The sequence below is a fragment of the Alligator sinensis genome, unplaced genomic scaffold (assembly GCF_000455745.1).
Source record: "Alligator sinensis unplaced genomic scaffold, ASM45574v1 scaffold1167_1, whole genome shotgun sequence".
NCBI classification, from domain to species: Eukaryota; Metazoa; Chordata; order Crocodylia; family Alligatoridae; genus Alligator; species Alligator sinensis.
The window spans coordinates 124,618-137,786 of record NW_005842648.1 but is presented as its reverse complement, the minus strand read 5'-3'; the positions used below and the strand labels follow the sequence as shown (position 1 = coordinate 137,786).

Sequence of the window (13,169 nt, the reverse complement as noted above, 5' to 3'; positions counted from 1 at the left end):
CTGGGGCAGGGATTGGATGGGGGTGGCGGGGTGCAGTGTCCTGGATTTCCTGAAAAATAATATGGTCACCCTAGATTGAAGCAGAAAATAGAGGAACTGGAAATTCCAGCTACTTTCTAGAATAAATTAGAAATCACAATAATTGGAAATCTCAGTTGTTTTAGCTATGGGTTTTGTTTTGTTTTTAAAAAGATTGGTTTATATATTACCGTAGCATTTGCTATTAATTTAATCATTTGAAAATATTTATTGTACATGTTTTTCAACTTCTAAACAATAAAAAATATAGGGAGTACCCATTATTCCTTCATAATAATACTGACTTTCAGGAAGTTAACGTCCAGTTTTTATTGCTTTCCATGATCTGTAGCAGATGTATGGTAACAATGTCTGGGCTGTAACAAAACTACAGGTTTTATTTCCAGGTCTTCAGATAGTGTTTTATAGATAAAGAAGGCTGATATATTTGTGTACTTTCATAATCTTCCAGAATATTAAACATATGGTTAACCTGTCTAATTTATTCACAGTATCTGAATTCAGATTATAGCAAATGATGATGAAAATGCCCTGGGAAAACTGAAAATGACCTTGTGAATTAACCAGTCATCAAAATGAGCTTGTGTACTCCTCATTCTACAATATCTTGCCAATGATGCCTTAAACCTTTTCAACAAGCAATTCAAGAATTACTTTGACAGTCAGCAAATTAAAACCAGGTATTGGAAGTATTAGAGTTCACATTGTGATTATTTCCTTTATCTCACTGTTGATTTGTTTTATTAGAATCAGAGAGCTTGCTAGTGTTTTATCATTTTCTTAGATCTAAAAATTAAAAATGATGAATATATATATATTTTTAATTATTAGTATGTTAAATTACCTGAAGTAGAGTACATCATTGTATACATTCCCTTACACTATCTTATGCCTCAGTCATGGCAAAGAATCTCAGTATTTTAACAGGTAGCATTTGCTAAACTGATGCATGGGTATGACAATTCTTAACAGATTGGTTTGCAGATCTTTCTAATTAGTGTAAAGCAGTAGTGTCCAACCTTTCAGTCCTGCAAGCTGGGTGAGTGGTGTGGGGTCAGTTTGTGGGCTGCATCCAATCTATGGGTCTGCTCTGGTGTGCAGGGCTGACCCAGCCAGGGCTTGAGCTAGCATGCAGGGCTGGCTCAGTGTGCAGCCCCAACCCAGCATGATGATCATGCCCTGTGCTAGATTGCATCCATGCTCTCAATCCTGAGGTCAAGACTATGTCATTTGGCCCATAAGGCTTGGAAATGTGGCAGTGGTGGCAGTGTTAATTACCACCACTCCTCCACTATCAAATTTCAGAATCCATGAGGATCCCTTGTGAGCGAGATGACATGCGTCTGCAGGCTGAAGATTGAGTACACTGATGTGTAAAGTATACATATTTTAAATAATTGCTAATTACACACAAAAACTACTCTAAAAGAATACTAAGGATATAAAGTCAAGTATTCAAAAAGGTTGAAATACTGGAATTAAGATTTCCCGTGCAACAGTTTGCCTACACCAGGGGTCAATCTTTGGCCCACAAGCCAGACCTGGCCTGTGGAGCCAGGTTGTTCAGCCCATAGAGCTCCCCACATGTCTGAAAATTTGGTGAAGGGGAAGCAGTGGCAGCTAACTGCTTCTCTCCCCAGCTGTCAAATTTCCAGACCGAAGCAACCCCTCAGTCCAGAGAGCACAGTATGCTGGATTGAGTGTGCAAAGCCAACTGGGATGTCTGGGGTTGCGCAGGGTCAAGTGGGGGCAATTAGGGTGGTGCAGGGCCAATTAGGGTGGCATTGGGTGGTGCAGGGCTGAATGGGACCAGTTGAATTGGTGTGGGATGGTGCAGAGCCAAGTGGGGCCAATGAGAACAGGGCTACATCAGAGCTGGTACAGAGCAGCATGGTCTAGGAGAAGGTAGCATGGGCCCATCCTAACACATGGGACTAGATCCAACCCACAGACTGGTCCCATACTGCTTACCCAGTCTGTGGAGCCAAAAGATTTAGTACCACTGCCCTATACAATAAGATATTGTCTTTGTTTACATGATCTTGTACTGAGTTTTTACCCAGGATCACTGCCTTGTTCAGTAATGAGGATAGACACACTCAGGAGATGAAGCAGGGTTATAGAGTGAATGAGGCTTTCACTTGTGTACAATCATATAATTAAACACTGTATCATTTGAGGCCCAATTAATGATGCACGGAAACTTCATTCTGATGGTGCTTAACTTTTAAGCACCTGACTTTACAATGTGGATGCTCTGTTCACATAGGATTTTTTGTATGTGTGTAGAATGTTCAAGAAGCTTAAAACAGCAAAATGAGAAAATGAGCCTGGAAGTGTTTTAAATTTCTTGCACTTGATATCAGTAGATGCACATGTGCTTATTATCTCTAGAGGTCTCTGGTTTTATCCTTGCTTTTGCCCAAAGTTACAGCCATCACATAGTGACCAATTATAGCAGTCTGTTTAACCCCCCTGAGTATCATTTTGATGCAACCTGGACTTTCCTCTGGGCACTTACAAAGGCTGGAGTACAAAAACATTGTGTCGACACTTTGCCATAGCTGGATCTAGAGCATTAGGTTCTAGCAGGCATGCTAGGAGCTATCTAGAGCCTCTGCAGTTGTTCTTGCTGAACCTATTTCTGCCCCACTTGGTACATGCAGTATAGGGTGCACATAAGGTAACAGTAACTAGTGACAAAAGGCGGCACCTGGGAATGGGGAAGTGCCGCTCCAGTTGAAGCAGTGTCCTCTACTGTAGAGGTGAGGGGGTTATGGAGCCTGGGCAGCCAAATAGGGAATTGCTGTTGCACCTAAATGAGGGGCCTCAGACATAACCACTAAATGAAAACCCAGACAGCTTCTCTTGGATACTTTGAAAATAGTGGCCACAGAGGGGCAATCATTCACTGAATTTTCCAAAGACATCTTATGTATCAGGCCATCCTTTGTAGAGGGGACAACATCTTTGGTGGAAGAGTGTTTTTAAAACAAAAAGTATATTAATTCTCTACGCTTTCATATAATTCCAATTTTCTCATATTTCTAACTTTTCTACGGCAGCTACCGTTCTTTGATAGAAGAACTTTGTTTAAATATTGATTTGACTCAGAGTGCAAATTATTTAACTTTATCATCTTCTCTTTCCTCACTGATTTTATTTTAACTTGATGTAACAGGGAATTCTTATCTTGTTACAGAAAAGCAGGGGGGGGTAGAAAGCCAGCCAGTAAAGCTGGGGTTAATAAAAAGCCAGGTGGTCAGGGCAGCTGATAGATCACCTGACTGAATGTGGGCAGGGCTGGAGCAGCATAGAAGCCTGGGCCTGAGTGAAGCCAGGCAGTCTAGCCCTGCAAGCTACTGGATGAAGAGCTTGTGTCCAGGAAAACTGTAGGGGGAGACTGGGCTGACTTCGGAGCTGCTCTAAGGACTGTCAGCAAAATAGTGGTGTCTTATGGAGGAACACAACCCTGGGTAAGGGGAAGCCTTGCCACAAGACAGCAAGCTATTGTTGGCATTTGCTATACCTAGAGCAGGTTAAGTTTGTTACAGCCAGTGTCCTTTTTCCCTTTGTTATGGTTTACTACCAGTGGTTTGGGTGGGACTAGAAAGGGGTGGCCTGGAGGTCCCATTAGTGCCCTAAGGGCATATGCCAGGGGTCAGGCATGGCACAGTGCGGGACCAGGGAGCCCAGCATTACCTGAGAGGGGCAGAAGTAGGGCTAGAGAGCCCACAGGCCAGAGAGAAGCAGAGCGTGGGGCCAAGGGGCCCAGTGCCTGAGAGAAGGGCTGCAGCTAGGCCCAGTGCACCGGGTCTAGGCCAGAGGGACCAGCTAGAGCAGTGAGGCAGAAGCCAGGCAGGCCGAGGCCCCAAGGGAGTAGAGGCCTAAGGTGGCCTAGTGGTGTGGGGCAAGATGCCCATCTAACTGATGACCTGAAATATCTGTGACGCATGGGCATGGATATTGGTGAGGGTGGAGCCCACATAATTAACCCTGAAGGCAATGAGCATGAACACGTACAAGTGTACTACTAGGCTTGGGGAGCCCTGGGGCAGCCACCCTTTTTCTAAAAGATAAATACATTAAGGTATGGCAGGAAAGTGGAAAGGGAGATTACCCAAAGAAAGTAAAATTGATAAGGGCTGAGGGGGCTCCCAGGGTATCACATCCACCCATGGATTGGGACCCTGTTACATTTAGCTTCACTTTTTTACTACGGGTTTGTACCATCTGATGCATGCCTCCCCTACCCCGCCCCCCTTTTTTTCTTTTTTTTATGAAGTAGTATAGTATTGATGTAGCATTATATTTCCCACAAAAACAGACTGATATTTATAGCATTTTTTCTCATGTAAGTTAATTTAATTGAGTTCATAATGGCCTTTGCAGTATGATGTTTTTCTTGTAAATGATTTGTGTCGAGTCCAGACCTCAGTGAATAGTGTAGCTTCATCAGGAGCAGATTGAAGAAAGCTCTAGGCCATTCATAGCCAATCCAGGTTTACCAAGAGGAATCTAAAGATCATAGAAAATTGAACTCCATCTGTTGTTGGCCAGATTAGATTTACCTCAGGCTCACCATACTTCTTACAAAGCATTTAACAAATAACTTGAGCAGATGGACCTCTATGGGTAATTTTTTGATTTATTCCAAATCATCATTTGGATGACTTTCAGTCCTCTAAAGCAACTTTCTGGAGAATACAGTGCAATACGTTTAACCTGTGATCTTTCTGACAGTTACTTCTCATCTTAGTTTAGAATTCACAAATCTACACAAATGAGATTGTAAGTATATCATGGCTGTTTTTTCTCTATATTGGTTATATATTATTTCTATTTTATTTCATTGAATTCTCCTCTTGTTATTTCCAATTTCAAATTTCTGTAACTAATTGTTAGTAAACATAGTCATTTTTATGAGGTAGAAAATACTCATATGGATTCTAGAAATGTCTCAAAACTACTATTAATCTTTCTGAATGAGGGAAAATTTTAAAACTTTGCAGTCTGTAGAAATATTTAAATAGGAAGTCATGTTTTTAGTTTGTTTTGGACACCTTCTAAAAATGTTAAGTTATTAAAATACTTCTCTAAGCATTGTCAGGAAGGAAGGGGTTACTTCTCATCAAATTCTACTTACACTATACATTTAAATTTAGTGAATGCCTGCAAGTCTGAGAAATTCATTTAAAATCATAATGTTAATATTATGGTTAGATATATTCCCTTTTGATAATCATTACATTCCTAGAGAATTTGAAAAATAGTTCATTGATAGAAAAGGACATATTATAGGGGGTTTTTTTAAACTTGTTTTATTTCACAATTATTCATCAGATTGTTCTGCAAAGATTGATTCTAGGCACATTCCTTTTCCTCATGTATGTTAGGCACAGAAGCCTGGCAATTAATCAAGCAAACCATCTTTGCCATGCTGATGATCCCATCCTTTAAGCAGATGTAGTAAATGTTAACATGTCAAAAATAAATTACAGCCATTTGCTGTCAGAATTGAATAGGACCACATTTATTTTAGGTTTCTATTGAATTTAGATGGGGAAAAATGGTTATGTTTTCCTCCCAGAAAAGACAATTAGCAATCAAATAAGAGTTGTTCCATGAAGTAAGAGATTACAGCGGGTTATTTTTGACTTGCTCAGAAATAATTTGGAGTATACAAATACACCCACCCTTACTTCATGGAACAAATCGGAGGAACTTGTTCGTAGTAAGCTTATTTGGTTATCTGGAATAACTTGTGTTGGGAGTCTTGTGGTGAAGTGGGGGTCCCTGGCTTGCCACAGGGCTAGCTTCCTACCTGCCTCTGGGCACGCCGCCTACCACGCCTTGTTGGTAACTAATAATGTTGTTAATTAAAGGTGGGAGGCTGCCCATTATACACCCTGATATTCAGGGGGGGCTATCCGCAGCTCCATTCCACCCCTACACTGTGACCTAAGCCTCGCAGATGACATCTCAGGCAGTTAGCTAAACTATTGCCTTTGCCCATTAGCTGTGGCCCCCAGCCCTGGGGATCTTCAGCTTCCATAATCCCTGGCCCCGTCTCAGGCCCAGTCGGAACCCTGAGCTCCTTAGCTCTTGGTGAGTGTCCCTTACGGTGGGCCTCTGGCTCTTTTGACCATTTGGTCCTGGCCCCAGCATTGACCAGTCAAGTGCCTCATCAGGATTTTCGCCTCCTGCCTGCCTTAGGGATCGGGGTTCCTCATTCCTAGCTCAGGTGCTCCTAGAAGCATGACTGGCCTTGTGGGGTCACTCGCCCAGCAGGCTCAGGCACCTCCTGAAGCTTACCTGGCCTACCCTGCTCTGCTGGTAATGGAATATGGCTCACCCAAAGGTGAGGGCTTGGGTTAAGGCACCCCTACTCACCTTTCACTGGGGTGGTAACTGGCCTGGCATTTCCTGGGGGCTCCCGCACCACTGAGAGCCCCACCAGGCCACCCACTCCTGGCAGGGTGCAGTTTTAGGTCATGTCCAGGATCAGGAGCCTCCAAACCATCCCCTACAGCTCCTGCCCTTACCTCCAGGGATGTTTAAGCAGCCTTGCAGCAAGGCAGTATTACTGCCTGCCCTGCCAGCAGCAAACTGCCCTGCTTATATAGGCAGCCATGGATCAAAAATGTCCGCCGCAATTAAGCACCTGTTGGCCACTTGGCTTGGCCCTTACAGTGGCAGGCACCAATATTTCCGTGCTACAAGTCTGGTGTCCATAGGACAAAAGACAGAAGAAAAGAAACAGCATACTTTTATTCCCAATTGCTTCCATATCTGCCTTCACTGAATTTGGACACCTAATGGCATATTTTATTTTATTTACAACTACCACAAAAGCATAGTATATCTGAGTTAAATTTTTTTTTTTTTTTAATAATAAAGCATATGGAACTGCCATCAGTTACATCATCAACGACAGCATATACACATCTGTTATTCTGGAAAGAATAAATCTAATTTAATTTTTAGGTAGCTTCATGTTTAACAAATAATATCAGTAATAGTAGTAGCATCAAATCATAGTTATAATCAGTCTGCCTATATGAATATTAATTTTAATCCTGAAATGAAACCTGAAAGACAGGTTCTTCTGTTGAGAAATGGTGACAGGAGCTCAGACAAATAACCCTGCTGTAATACTAGTGCACCATGCCCAGTGAAAGAACCCCTGAGTCCTAGGGATTGTAGCAGTTGAGATCCCCACAATATGATGGGTTGGCACATGTCAAAGCTGGCCAATCAAAGATGGTCCAGCTTCTGGAAGGTGTTCTTGAGTATCCCCGGCCTGCTGGCCTCCACCAGCACAGGCACCGTGTCCCCTTCCCCCGCCGCCCCCCCCCCCCCCCCGCTCTCCTTGGAAGGGGGAATGTCTGTACTGTTCCCTCCCAACTTAATGTATGGCACTTAGAAAATTTAGAGTGTTTCCACCTTGGGCTTTTTGAACCCCTGTACTTAGCCTAAGATTGTAAGCTACTCGGTAAAAGATGGCTTTTCTGTTCTATGTTTGTACAGCACCTAGCACAATGGAGTCTTTGTCCTCTGGTATTACAAATAATAACTATAATAAACATGAGGCTAGGGCATATGTCTGAAACACCTCACTGTTTCATAAACTGCATTAAATATTATTCCACTCAAAAAAAAATGTGAGAAAAATGGCACTTCCCTCTCAACAGATATGTTCTTTTGCGTGAGTTCACAGCTGTGACCACTTCATTTTAGTTTACAAAGTAAGTTTTACTGCTAAGTACTACTGTTAGCACTGTAGAGCTTAGACAAACAAGAGAGTGAGTTGCAATCTATTACTTGTGCTGCATCAATAAGCACAATGAAAGACTGTGAATATGCAAAGATCTCACTTAAGGCAGTGCTTATTGATGCATCACAAGTGCCACAAATTAAACCACATGCCTTCCCTAAGTAGCACTCTGATTCCCTTCTCCTGTCTGATTTGCTGCTCTGCTTTCTACTTCCTGCCCTGTGCTCCCTGCTCCACCTGCTGCTCTGTTTCCTGCTCTCTACTACTTTGCTGCCTTCCCTTTTCCCAATCTGCTGTGCACTACATACACAGGCTGCACATGTCACTTGTGGCACAGAAGCCAAAGGTTGGCTACCCTGACTTAGGGACCCCTTGGATTTCTCAGCTGTCACTCAGAGCCAAGAAGTTAGATAGGTGTCCACTTCATTCAGCTCACATGGATCAATAGATGACACATGGGGGAAGCGGCATGCCTGCCTCCCCCCCAGATTTCTGTGCTAATGTCAGGACACGGGGCTGCAGCCTGGTTGGAACTAGTACCTGGCAGCAGTGAGGCTGGCAGCAGCAGCAGTAGAGAATTGTGCCCTCCCCCTTGTCAACACTTACATATTGTCTATGCTTTGAGCAGCATTCTGTGACTGGTCTTTTATGTTACATAAAAACCAGGTGGGTAAGGGGTGCCTTGCCATGGTGGAGTGGCTGGAGTGGGGCTCTGAGCAGTGGCACAGAGCCTCCTCACTCTGCTTTGCTACAGAGCCGCCCAGGGGAGGGAAGTAGGGCAGGGAACCCTGAGCCACATTGGGTAGCTTGCATCTGCCCCTGTGCACAAATCTGGGGGCACATACCCCCTCCATGCACACACTCCCAGGGAGGGAGGCAAAGAGAGGGAGCCAGCCCCACTTCTGCTGCCTGGATGAGCCACCTGTGGCTCCATTCCACTCCCCAGCCAGGCCCCAAGGCTGCACATTCCCACCCCAGCCCTAGGACCCACACACTACCCTGGCTGGGCAGCATCCCCAGACCATGCTTTGCCCTAGTTTACTCCCTCCTCTCCCTCACTGTGGAGGGCTTCAATCTGCCCCTCCCCACCCCTCTGTATAGACTTACCTGGAAGGAGCTGGGAGAGCTGGTCTCCATGCTACCTGCCTGTCAAGTTCATGTGTATCTGTGCACATGCATGTGGCACCACCTGCCTCCTATCACCCTCCTCCCTGCTCCCCCCGCAAGCAGCCCCTTGCTGGCTGCAACTGTGCGAGCAGCAATCCTTTTTTTTTTCTTCCTTTTTTTTTTTTTTTTTAAACAGGATGTCTCATGAGCCACAGTATTGTGCCGATTGGGGTGCATGTGGCCTGCAGTCTGCGAACCTCCGCTCTAAAGTAACCAAATGCCAGAGGTTTGGTTTTGTGAATATCAGCTCATATATTAATACATAAAGAGTCTTTCTGTGAATAGGGTTCTATGCTGCTCTCCAATGGCACAGTCCTTCCTCTGCGTTTGATGTCTGTGGCAATATATACTTGTATGGACTCTGAGATTTGAAAACAGGTAGGTTTAAACATGTTTGTATTTTGCTTTTACCTTTTCTCTGCTTGGGCTTTATTGTAGTTCAGTTGTTGTCTTTTTTTATTAATTTCCCTCATGAACATAGCACACCTGAGAGAGAGAAAGTCATGTCTGGTTGATGCTATATTTCATGCTTTTTACCTGAGACCTTGTAAATATTTAATATCCACAGATGGAAAGTGAATAAGAATCTATCTATTCTAATTTCTATTAAACTGACAGTTTAATCTGTTTTCCTTCTGACCTCTCCCCAGACAAGAGAAATTTGAAAAGTCGAGCTTGGTTGGAGGTTGAAGTTGTACTACTTGGCTAAAAGCAAAAAAAAGGGGGCTAATAAACTTTTTTATATCAGCAATAAAGTCAGCATTTGAAAACAGCTACTACACAGTTGTATCTGAGGTATTATGTTTTTCCTGGTGACAAATAATGTTGGTGATAATTGCTCCAGTCGTAGAGTGACCTGGCATGCTCCTACTAGTACTTTGTAATCACTCAGGTTGGAGGGCTGGGGCGTCTCTCCTCCTCAGAGTAAAACTTATTGGCGGAATTGGTGCCACAAGGATTAGTAATTATTTTTCATGTAAAATCTGACTGTTAAGTAAGAACCATTTGGTGTAATCCCTATCCATATTGCAGCATAGACTATCAAAAGAATTCCAAATCTGGTGCCTCTGTGCTGCAGAAAAAATGTCAGATTAAAGCTAGAGGTCAAATGTTTAAAGCTATATTTGAATTACAATAGCTTGGACTGTTCAGTGAGGTGGAACTTTCTAGTCCACAAAAAGTCGGGGAGACAAGGAAATATAAATTAAAACCTAGTGTATCAATCACAACTGTTCTTTCATTCCACTTTGATATGCAGTTAACAGTTCGGCTATTAATACAATTACATTTAATTAATCACAGTACTCTGTTTAGTGTAATATACCATGATTAGTTCTGTAATTGAAAACTAATGGTATAAAGTGGAAAGGTCAATTTAAATGGCATATGACAGAGGAGAGCATCTATTTGATCACTCTTAAGGTTTTGCAGTTGCAATTGTGGCCTGGCCATGCTCTTGGAACCAAAACTGTACATTCATGGTTCAAAGCAGTCTCACTACACCTTTTCCAAATGCACTCTATTTCATTTTTCTTGAGTTGAGAAAATCAACTCTCTCTCAAATAAAAAAATCTTAGAGATGGAAGAGAACTGTTATATCATAAACTCATCATAGGTAATGTTTTGTTTGGTCTAATTTTTATATATCCAAAGCCAAGTATTAAACTTTATCAGATCTTTTTAGGATTGTAACTATTTTTAAGGCAATTAAAGTAACACTTCATTAAAAAACAAAAGAAAACAGACCATTCAATGGATTGTCCATTTTTCAATAAGAGACTTTCTTAATAATTTTAGCAAAAATCATTTAAACTTCATAAAATGTATGAGTAGTTACCCAAATTAGCAATTTACATTAGGTTATAGATCTTAAGTTATAGATGTTAAAGATGGAAAAGAACTGTTTCAGTGGGTAACTTAATGCATCTCACTATCAACCTGATCATTTCTGATTGTGTACTTTCTAGTTCTTTGTCTGGTTCTAATTTAAAAAGCCCCAGTACTTCCTCTATGAACCAACTGTTAGGAAGACAAGTCTTCCCTTGCTCAGCTTCATCCAATAACTCTTAATTATGCTTTCATGGCCCTAAAGTCATATGTTCTCATTCCTTGGCTCATTTATAGTCAAATGGCCAAGCATGAATCGAAGCGTGGAATAAGAAGATGGTTTAAGTCTTGTTATAGCACTGCCTTTATTTTTGATGTTGCTTATTGCATACTATTCCTTCAGCTCTGTTTTGGAGAATTCTGATGTCTCTGTCTTGACTTCTTGAAAGCTCAGTGACAGTAAGAGGCTGATTAAACAGCCAAGGACTAGCATGGTATAGGGCAGAGGTTGGCAATTATTTCAACTGGAGGGCTGCTTAATTTGTTTTGGTGAGATGTCGAGGGCCGCAAGGGTGACCCATCCCCTTGACAAGCATACTGCCCCAGTCACCATCTTGGGGCCTGAAGTCCACTCGCTAACCTCTGATCTTTGCCACTGGAAGTCCCTCCCCTTGCCCCTGGAAGTACTCTTTTTGGGAAAGGGCTTTGTCATCTTGGCACCAGAAAAAAACCCAAACGATAGACTAAAAATCAAACGTCCATAATAACATATTTTAATTTAATTTTAAAATAAATTTTGTCCTATTTGTATTCATTTGTGCTCTGTATATAGGAATGATTCCATAACAGCTCAAAATGAAGTCTTATTCTTGTATATTGTGGGAGAGGGGGTAGTTGTGGAGGGATGTGGGGGATATGGGTGGGTGGCTATGGGGTTTGTGGGGGATGGTTTGGATGTGTGCATATGTGGGTTGTGGGGGTGCGTGGATGTGGGTGGGTGGGTATGGGAGGTTTGTGATGATGTATGGGTGGGTATGGGGTTTGAGAGGTTTTGTGTATAGGGGAAAGGTGAGTAAGGATGTGCATGTTGCTGTATGTGTGTGGTGGGGTGTGTGCATGTGGCAGTGAGTGAGACTCCCCCCAGAGGCACACAGGTATGTGTGTGTGTGTGTGTGTTGGGGGGGCGGGTAGATGTGGTGTTTGTAGGGTGATTGTGTGTGAGGGAAGGTGTGGTTGTGGGGTTTGCAGGAGAGGGTTTGTGGTTATGGTGGGGTGTGCATGGGAGCCTCTGAGCACACCCCCAGAGCTCGTGCACCATGTGGCACCTCCCTGCCACTGCCAGGAATGTGCAGACCCAGCATGGCCCATTCCTGGTCTCAGTGTGTCTTGCTGTCCCCTGGACATGCAGCAGGGCTAGGGAACCTCCTTCACGTTGCCACTACTGCTGGCCCTAACCCTGTGGTATCAGTGGGAAGTCACATGCGCAGCCCTGGCCCCATGCACCCCACACCTGTTCCAGGCTAGCTCATCCGGTCTGAGCAGCAGCAACATCTGACAGAAACTGTTGCTCAGTGCAGTAGGAAAGTGGATCCTCCCCTTTGCCACTTCTGGGCAGTTCTTAGTGCAGCCACTGGAGCCTGCGCCATACTAGGCTGCCCTGCAGCTGCTCTGCGCTGTCACTGCTGCCATGCTGGGCAGCCCAGAGGTGGCAGTGACAGAGATGCAGGGCAGCCTGGCATAGTGTGGGCTCTGCTGGTTGCACCAAGATCTTCCCAGCAGTGGCAAAGAGGTAGGGGCTGCTTTCCCCCTGCAGTGAGCAGCAGTTTCTGCCAAGCACTGCTGCTGCTGCCACTGCTCAGCCCAGACAGGCAAGTCTGGAGTAGGCACAGAGCATGCAGGGTCGGGGCTGTGTGCATGGTCCCCATTGGTACTGTGGGGCTAGGGCCAGTGGTGGTGGAAGCTGGAGGAGTTGTCACTGCTCAGGCTGCCTAGAAAAGCAATCCAACTGTGGAGCTGCCCCAGTCCTGCTGCATGCCCAAGGGCTAACAGGACATGGGTAGTGCCTCAACTAGGCAGGACCAAGAGACCAATGTGGACTGGATCCAGCTCATGGACTGTATTTTTTTGCTCACCCCTGCTTTGGAATCATTAGCTTTACCTTCCCTTTATATGCCAGGCATACACAATACTAAGGCTCATAGTACAGTGATGGCAGCAGCAGCAGAGGGGAGTGGTGGTGAGTGGGTTGGGGCAAAGAAGGGAAACAGTGGTGGTGGACAGGGGAAATGGTGGTGGTAGTGGCAGGGGGGAGTGGTGGTGGCGGCAGGTGGGAACAAAGCATCAGCTGGGCGGGAGCACA

General features: G+C 44.0%; 1 long non-coding RNA gene across 1 annotated transcript; it reads left to right on the top strand.

The window, feature by feature from the left end:
* The first annotated feature begins 3,407 nt into the window (after positions 1-3,407).
* LOC112551896 lies at positions 3,408-9,362 on the top strand. Its single transcript, XR_003096233.1, has 3 exons — positions 3,408-3,515; positions 4,783-4,830; positions 9,269-9,362. It is a non-coding gene; the product is annotated as an uncharacterized LOC112551896 (long non-coding RNA).
* Positions 9,363-13,169: the final 3,807 nt, after the last annotated feature.